The sequence below is a fragment of the Carcharhinus amblyrhynchos genome, chromosome 6 (genome assembly GCF_965287045.1).
Source record: "Carcharhinus amblyrhynchos chromosome 6, sCarAmb.v2.hapA, whole genome shotgun sequence".
Lineage (NCBI taxonomy): Eukaryota > Metazoa > Chordata > Chondrichthyes > Carcharhiniformes > Carcharhinidae > Carcharhinus > Carcharhinus amblyrhynchos.
The window spans coordinates 57349569-57359103 of NC_137329.1; positions in this window are offsets into that span (position 1 = coordinate 57349569).

Here is a 9535-nt window from a genome sequence, read left to right on the forward strand (position 1 = left end):
GAGGGATTTGTGTGATGCAGGATTTCTGGCTTAGACTCAAAAGAGAAGTTTTACTGTGAATGAGACATAGTCATTGGATTGAGTCAGCCTCCATGTTTTGGATGTCTAGCTGAAAATTCTTTGAATCAAAGCATTCCTCATGGCCCTGACCCCTTGAGTGTCCATAAATTCCAATCAAAGTCCTCAACCTGTTCATTCCCAGGCTCATCCTCTGACCCCTCGCTGAAGTCGATCTCCCAAGATGGTGGTCCTGTTTCGCTGTCCTCAGCCTCCACTGGGTCCGCCCATATCAAACCTAGATGGTACAGGGTGCAACAGTTGTTAACTATGAGGGAGAAAGATGGATGAATCATGTGAGCTCCCTGGATAATCTTCCACACACCTGACGAAGGAACAGCGTTTCCGAAAGCTTGTGGCCACTTTCTTTAGAACCAAAGATCACTTAATACTATTTTAAAAATTTATAAAAAAACACTCTTAGTATCTGTTTATATATTCCTGGCTAGCTTTCTCTTGCACTATACTTTTTCCCTTCATATCAATTTTTAATCATCCTTCGCTGTTCATTATGTTCTGTCCAATCTTGTAACATTTCACCTGTCTGCACAATTATATGCTTTTTCTGTAAGTTTGATACCATCTTTAAACTTTCTAGTTAACCATACATGGTGGTCTTACTCATTGGAAAGCATCTATTCTCTGTATTCTGAAATGTATCTTAAATGTTTGCTGATGCACCTCTACTGACTGATCACTTAACCTAATTTTCCAATTCACTTCAGCCAGCTCAGCTTTTATGTGCTCATAATTGCCCCAATTTGAGTTTGGGTTACACTTCTCCGTCTTGAATGCTGCGCCTTTGCTGCCAACAAAAACAGAGAATTTGGCGTTCAGTCAAATCTCCATTCACTGCAGCAGGATGGGAGAATCCCAGCACGGGCAAGGTTGGAGAATGCGGCCCATTGGGCAGAATTCTCTAGCCTTGTTAGGTGACTGGCAGAATCCCGATGACCCGCTGAATAGCACATCGGTCAAAAACCGGGATTCCTGCCACACGTGAGGGCTATCAGGATTCACCTGACCTTGCCCTGCCGATCGGCTTCCCGCACATAACAGGCAGCAACTCAATCATAATACAATTAGCAGGCGAAACGGCCCATTCACCGGCCCCCGTCATTCACCCATCTCTCCAATGGGAAAGGTTTTAGTGCTGGTAATGACCAATGTGGACCTGGTGTGCCAGACCCAGAATGTCCAGGGATGGGGGGGCACCACCGACACCTCAGCAAAGAGGGGCATCCTCCCCCACACCACTCAGATCACAGGCCACCACCCTCCCCGACTCTCACACACCAAACAGGCATGAAGGTGGCCTGATTCTCCCCCTCCCCCATTAGATCCCCACCTCAGGTCCCCGGTCGGGCCTCATGCCTTAGCAGTGCCAATTTTATCACCGTCAATTTCACAGAGGTTGGGGGGAGTCTCCTTCTCCACAGCTGTTCACCAAGCTCCATTGTATTCACATAATTTTATTTGAAGTCTCTGAGCCTTCCTGGACACAAAACCTTTGAAATCCTCTTTATTCCATTGAAAACCTTTGATCTTTTTCAATTTTATAGTACAGTGCTTTCCAATAGGCCTTGATTGACAGCTCAATGGATTTCTACTTAGCCTCCAGCCAGCTATAGTCATTTATCTTTCTCTTTCTTTACCTTTGATTTTAAGTCACCTCTGTGCTTCCCTCCTTCGCTTTGTCTACAATCAAACAATTGCTTTCCATAGTCTTTTCTAACCACTTCTTGGAAACATCAGACTTGAGGATACTGATCTCTGATAGCCTGCTTGACTGAGATTTCATGGTGTCTGTGTTTGGACTGAACATTTGCTTCCACCTTCTCACACATCATCTTCAAGCTGTTCAGGGGGACATTAAACTGCTCAATTTTAGGAGAGGTTGTCAAATCTTATGCTGTTCAATTCTGCTTGAAAACATCTCAAGTACCCCCATTGTTCCAAACCACAATGTTTACAAAGACTCTAAACCTGATTGACAGCTTTGGTTTCTTCAAAGGGAATAAGTGGTCTGCAAAAGAGGCAGTGAAACCTCTTATTGCCTTTGAAGAAAAAGATCTTTCCCAACCCAGGGAACCCTTTTGACCTCCTGAGAAACATGCTTATTACATTGCATAATTAAACCACAAGCATTCGGAATAAAGTGGATGAGCTGGTGGCGCAGATCGACACAAATGGATACGATCTGGTGGCCATTACAGAGACGTGGCTGCAAGGTGACAGGGACTGGGAGATGAATGTACAGGGCTATCAAGTGTTTAGGAAGGATAGGCAGGAGGAAAGAGGGGGTGGCGTAGCTCTGCTGATTAAAGACAGTATCAAGGTGGTAGCAAGGGATGATATCGGAGCCAAAGAGCAGAAATGGAATCGTTGTGGGTGGAGATTAGGAACAGCAAAGGGAGGAAGACGCTGGTGGGTGTCGTCTATAGGCCCCCGAATAATGATCTGGAGGTGGGGCGGGCTGTTAACGCGCAAATAAGTGCGGCGTGCAGGAATGGGACGGCAGTAGTTATGGGGGATTTCAATCTGCATATTGATTGGTCGACCCATGTTGGACGAGGTGGGCTCGAGGAGGAGTTCTTGGAATGCTGCCGGGATAATTTCCTTGAACAGTGTGTGTTGGAGCCGACGAGGGAGCGAGCTATCTTGGATCTGGTGCTATGTAATGAGGCGGGTAGAATTAGGGACCTTGCGGTGAAGGATCCTCTTGGAGAGTGTGATCATTGTATGGTGGAGTTTCTGTTGCAGATGGAGGAGGAGAAAGTGGGTTCCCGGACACGCGTCCTTTGTTTGAATAGAGGGGAGTATGGTAGGATGAGAGAAGAATTGGCGAATGTGGACTGGGGGAGCGCGTTGGAGGGAGGGTCTGCTGAGGAGCAGTGGAGAACCTTTAAGGAGATCTTTCTTGGTGCTCAGCAGAAATTTATTCCGATGGTCAAAAAGGACCGTAGGAGGAGAGGTAATAAGCCGTGGATAACGAAGGAGGTGAAGGAAAGTGTTAAATTAAAAGCGGAGGAATTTAGAGTAGCTAAGAGCAGTGGGCGAGAAGAGGATTGGGAAAGGTTTAAATGTCAACAAAGATTGACAAAGAAGTTGATAAAGGAGGGTAGGAGAAGCTATGAAGCTGGGCTAGCACTTAATATAAAAAAGGATAGCAAGAGTTTTTATAAATATATAAAAAGGAAGAGGCTGGCTAGGGTGAACGTTGGTCCTTTACAGGATGAGAAAGGGGACCTAGTGGTAGGGGATGGGGATATGGCTAAGGTATTGAATAACTTTTTTGTTTCTGTCTTCACGGAGGAGGACGTGAATAATTTGCCGGGTGTTAGCGATGGAAAGGTGGTAGGACTGGAGGGTCTTAATGACATTACTGTTACTAGAGAGGTGGTGCTCGACAGACTGGAGGGGCTGATTGTGGACAAGTCCCCAGGACCGGATGGAATGCATCCGAGGGTTCTGAAAGAAATGGCGGAGGTGATAGTGGATGCCTTATTTTCCAGACGTCGCTGGATTCCGGGGAAGTGCCGGATGATTGGAAAACGGCTAATGTTACGCCGTTGTTTAAGAAGGGTGCCAGGCAAAAGGCGGGGAATTATAGGCCGGTTAGTTTAACGTCTGTGGTAGGTAAAATGTTAGAATCCGTCATTAAGGAGGAAATTGCGAGGCATCTTGAAGGGAATTGCTTGATAGGGCAGACGCAACACGGTTTCATTAAAGGGAAGTCGTGTCTGACAAATTTATTGGAGTTCTATGAGGATGTGTCTAGGGCAGTGGATAGAGGAGAGCCGGTGGATGTGGTCTTTCTGGATTTTCAGAAGGCGTTTGACAAGGTACCTCACAAGAGGTTATTGCAGAAGGTCAGGGGACATGGAGTTGGGGGTAGGGTGTTAGCGTGGATAGAGGATTGGTTGTCAAATAGGAGACAGAGAGTGGGGGTCAATGGGTGCTATTCGGATTGGCGGTTGGTGACGAGTGGGGTGCCCCAGGGGTCGGTGCTGGGGCCTCAGCTATTTACCATTTATATAGATGATCTGGAGGAGGGAACTGAGTGTAGGGTGTCGAAATTTGCTGATGACACCAAGATTGGGGGAAAGGCAAATTGTGCGGAGGGTGTGGAGAGTCTGCAGAAGGATCTAGATAGGCTGGGCGAATGGGCCAGGAAATGGCAAATGGAATTTAATGTTGGCAAGTGTGAGGTGGTCCACTTTGGTAGGAAGAATGGTAGGAAGGACTATTACTTACGTGGCGAAAAACTGCAGCAGGCGACGGTGCAGAGGGACCTCGGGGTCCTTGTGCATGAGTCGCAAAAACCCAGCTTGCAGGTGCAGCAGGTGGTCAGGAAGGCGAATGGGATGCTGGCCTTCATAGCAAGGGGGATTGAATATAAAAGTAGGGAGGTCTTGCTGCAGCTGTATAGGGCATTGGTGAGGCCGCAACTGGAGTACTGTGTGCAGTTTTGGGCGCTGCACCTGCGCAAGGATATTTTGGCCTTGGAGGGAGCGCAGAGGAGGTTTACTAGGCTGATACCGGAGTTGAGGGGGTTGAGCTATGAGGAGAGGCTGAATAAACTAGGCTTGTACTCGTTAGAGTTTAGAAGAATGAGGGGAGATCTCATTGAGACGTATAAGATGATGAATGGGATGGATAGGATAGAGGTGGAGAGACTCTTCCCGCTCAAAAAAGACAGTAGGACTAGGGGGCACAGCCTCAAGATAAAGGGGAGGCAGTTTAGAACGGAGTTGAGGAGGAACTTCTTCACTCAAAGGGTGGTGAATCTCTGGAATTCTCTGCCCGTTGAAGTGGTGGAGGCTGCCTCGCTAAATATTTTTAAGACGCGGGTTGATGGGTTCTCGATAAGAGAGGGGATTAAGGGTTATGGGGAGAGGGCGGGAAAGTGGAACTGAGCCACGACAGATCAGCCATGATCTTATTGAATGGCGGGGCAGGCTCGAAGGGCCAGATGGCCTACTCCTGCTCCTATTTCTTATGTTCTTATGTTTACAATAGGTACACATGTACAAAAACAACCTCAAAACATGTCTGTGTTCTATATGTATACATTTATTGTCATAGCAGTTCTGTTGCTCAACAAATAATTCCAAGTTTTCCCATCTTTTTGTCATTTTAATGGGATCACCTATCCACACACTCACCCTCACCTTCACTCAGTACCATCCTCACTCACCCTCACCCACTAAACCTCCTCAAGACACTCAGTCCGACTCTTCTTGGGTCCCTCCCTATCTTGGCTCCTCATTGGGCCCCCAGCCTTGCTTCTCTTTGCACTCTCCTCCCCTTCTTGGCCTCTTCTCGGGCCACCGTGGCCTCGGCCCTTCCGCAAAACCCAGTTTGGGAACCGTGGGTTAGAGTGTATAGGCAGAGCACCAACCTCCTACAATTGTTTTGTGGCCAGGGCTGCAGGAGGCTCCGTCTCTCCAGGAGCGACTTCAATTTGTGGCGTGATAGGTCCCAGAATCACCTCCAACTGTATGGGGCTGGTCAGCCTATGCCAATGACATTGAATAACACGGTGGCCCTTAACCTCTGCACCTCCGGTTCATTTGAGGGCTCAGTAGGTTATCTGTGCAATGTTTTGCAATCAGCCACACATAGTTGTGTCAATCTAGAGACCGATGCCATTGTCAGACACACTTGCATAGATGAAAAGAGAACGGCAAACAGAGTACAAGGGTTTGTGATGATGCCTGGGTTCCTCCACATCCAGGTTGCTATAGACTGTGCACATGGCCATCAGGACACCAGCTGGAAAGCCAATAGATCTCATCAACAGGAAGGATACCACTTGATGAATGTGCGGGTTGGCTGTGACCAAGGACACAGATTCCACAAGTTTGTGCTTGTGCTTGAACCTTCCACACACCTGACGAGGGAACAGCGTTTCCGAAAGCTTGTGGGTTTACAATCAAATAAACCTGTTGGAATTTAACCTGGCGTTGTGAGACTTCTTACTGTGTTTACCCCAGTCCAATGCTGGCATCTCCACATCATGTCTATAGAAAGTGGTCAGGACAATTGATAATGGAAAATAAGGCAGTTGAATTGAACAAGTAGTTTGCATTGGTCTTAACCATAGAGGAAACACAGAACATCCCAGGAGCAGCCATATATCAGGAAATGGAAGGAAATGAAGAACTCAGGAAAATTGCAGTCATCAAGGAAGTGATGCTAAACCAAGTTTTGGGGCTATGGGCTGACTTCAATGTAGGGTCTTTAAGAAGTGTCTAATGAGATAGTTGATGCATCAGTTTTAATTTTCCAAAAGTCCCTAGATTTGGAGAAGGCGCAGTTACATTGAAAGATAAAAAACGTAACTCCATTATCTAAAAAGGGAACGGGATAGAAAGCAGGAAATTACAAGCCAGTTAGGTTAACATTTGTCATTGGGAAAATATTAGAAGGTATTATTAAACATGTTATAGCAGGGAACTTTTAAAAATAAAGGCAATCCAGTAGAGTCAACATGATATTTTGAAAGTGAAGTTATGTTTAACCAATGTAATAGAGTTTCTGTGAAAGTAACATGCTATGCTTAGAGGGGAAACACTAGATGTACTGTATTTAGATTTCCAGAAGGCATTTGATAAGTATGTGCCACATCAAAGGTTATTGTGGAAAATAAAAGCTCATGTTATAACATATTGGCAAAAGATTTGCTGGCTAACAGGAAGCAGAGAGTAGGCATATATGAGTCTTTTTCAGGTTGGCAAGATGTAATGAATGGTATGCTACAGGGATCAGTGCTGGGATCTCAACTTATCACAATTTATGTAAATGACCTGGATGAGATCGAAATGATGGTTGTCAAATTTGCTAATGACACAAAGAAAGGTATAGGAAAGTACTGAATTGGACAGTAAGGAAGGCTAAAAAAATATTGATAGGTTATGTGAGAGGATAAGGATCTGGCAAATGGAGTACAATGTGGGCAAATGTGAAATTGTCAGGAAGAATAAAGAAAAAGCTTTAGATGAAATATTGAAATAGTGAGAGATTGCAGTGCTCTGATGTGCAGGGAAATCTGGGTGTCCTAATGCATGAATCACAAAAAGCTCAAATGCAGGTTGAAATGGAGAATTCTGTTCTTGGTAGCCAGATTATTTTGGAAGTACTAAAAAGTAATTTACTATTTCTCGCAAAGGTAAATGAAACTCAGATTTAAAGCGTAATAAAATTTATTTCCAAAACTTGTTGTAAAACATGCAAACAATACAAAGAACAAAAGACATACATTAGACAAATACAATACTTTGGCTGAATGGGGGGGTCTGGTGATGCAATAGCACCTTGAGTTTGCTCCATAGATCTCCGATTTTCGTGCCAAAATCTTAGGTAATTATACAATTTGGTTATCTTAGATACAGCCCAGCAATTAACTTAACATGATTTCATTTAATATTTAACTTGTCAATTTATCCATGACACATTCTCAGATCGGACACCTTAAATAATGGTTTGTTATTTGTCTGTTTAACTATCGGAAGTACACTCCTAAATCAATCTGTTGCTTACCAATACAAAATTATACATTTGACACATTCAGCATTTTGTAAAGAGGTTAGAAGCAGTTCTGCTGGATGCAAGCTCATGCATTTGGCAGAAGTCCCAGACCAAACTCCATGTTTTTGTCTAAAAATGTATATAATTTGTCCTTTTAAACAATGGATAGTTTCATAACGTACCATTTCTAAGTTACATTGTAATTGGGTTTTCATGTCTTTTTAGTCCATTCTCAGGTGCAAGAAAACCTTAGGCTAATAACCAGTTACTGGAAGATTTAACAAATAACATTAAATGACTTCTAATGCCGTAGTTAGTTTTTCATTTAAAATTCTTATATTAAAATATTAGCTGCTAGTTCCCTATGTTGGTTATTATGATCAACATTATTGAATGCCCTTCATCACAGATACAGCAAGTAATTAGGAAAGCTAATAGAATGTTATAATTTAGTTGATGGGAATTGAATAAAAAGTAGGGAGGTTATGCTTCAGTTGCACAGGGCACTATTTGGAGTATTGTGTTCAACTGTGATTAGGGAAAAGGCAGGACAATGACAGTAAGTCATGAGGCTCGTTTGGAGAGCTGGTACAGACGCATGTACCAAGTGGCCTTCTGCACTGTAACAATTCTGTGATTCTGTGATTTGGTCATATTTAAGGAAGAATGTAAATGTAAAGGAAGAAGTTCAGAGATGGTTTACTAGACTAATACCTGGAATGAGAGGGTTGACTTTTGCAGAAAGGTCGGACAGGTTAGATTTGTACCTGCTGGAGTTTAGGCGAGAAAGAGGTGACTTGATTGAAATGCACAAGTTTCTGACGGATCTTGACAGAGTGGATGTGGAAAAGATGTTTCCTCTTATGGGAGAATAGAAACCATAGAAAATTTACAGCTCAGAAACAGGCCTTTTGGCCCTTCTTGTCTGTGCCGAACTATTTTTTGCCTAGTCCCACTGACCTGCACCTGCACTTGGACCATATCCCTCCACACCCCTCTCATCCACGTACCTGTCCAAGTTTTTCTTAAATGTTAAAAGTGACCCCACATTTACCACTTTATCTGGCAGCTCATTCCACACTCCCACCACTCTCTGCATGAAGAAGCCCCCCCTAATATTTCCTTTAAACTTTTTTCCTTTCACCCTTAACCCATGCCCTCTGGTTTTTTTCTCCCCTAGCCTCAGTGGAAAAAGCCTGCTACCCATCAAAATCTTACACACCTCTATCAAGTCTCCCCTCATTCTTCTAGACTCCAGGGAATAAAGTCCTAACCTATTCAATCTCTCTCTGTAACTCAGTTTCTCAAGTCCCAACAACATCCTAGTGAACCTTCCCTGCACTCTTTCAACCTTATTTACATCCTTCTTGTAACTAGGTGACCAAAACTGTACACAATACTCTAAATTCGGCCTCACTAATGCCTTATATAACCTATAACACTCCAACTTTTATACTCGATACTCCGATTTATAAAGGCCAATGTACCAAAAGCACTCTTTATGACTCTATCCACCTGTAATGTCACTTTTAGGGAATTCTGTACCTGTATTCCCAGATCCCTCTGTTCATCTGCACTCTTCAGAGTCCTACTATTTACTCTGTATGTTCTACTTTGGATTGTCCTTCCAAAGTGCAATACCTCACATTTGTCTGCGTTAAATTCCATTTGCCATTTTTCAGCCCATTTTTCTAGTTGGTCCAGATCCCTCTGCAAGCTTTGAAAATCTTCCTCACTGTCCACTATACCTCCAATCTTTGTATCATCAGCAAATTTGCTGATCCAATTTACCACATTATCATCCAGATCATTGTTATAGATGACAAACAACAACTGACCCAACACCGATCCCTGTGGCACACCACTAGTCACAGGCGTCCATTTAGAGAAACAATCCTCCACAACCACTCTCTGGCTTCTTCCATTGAAAAGGTCTGACATATTC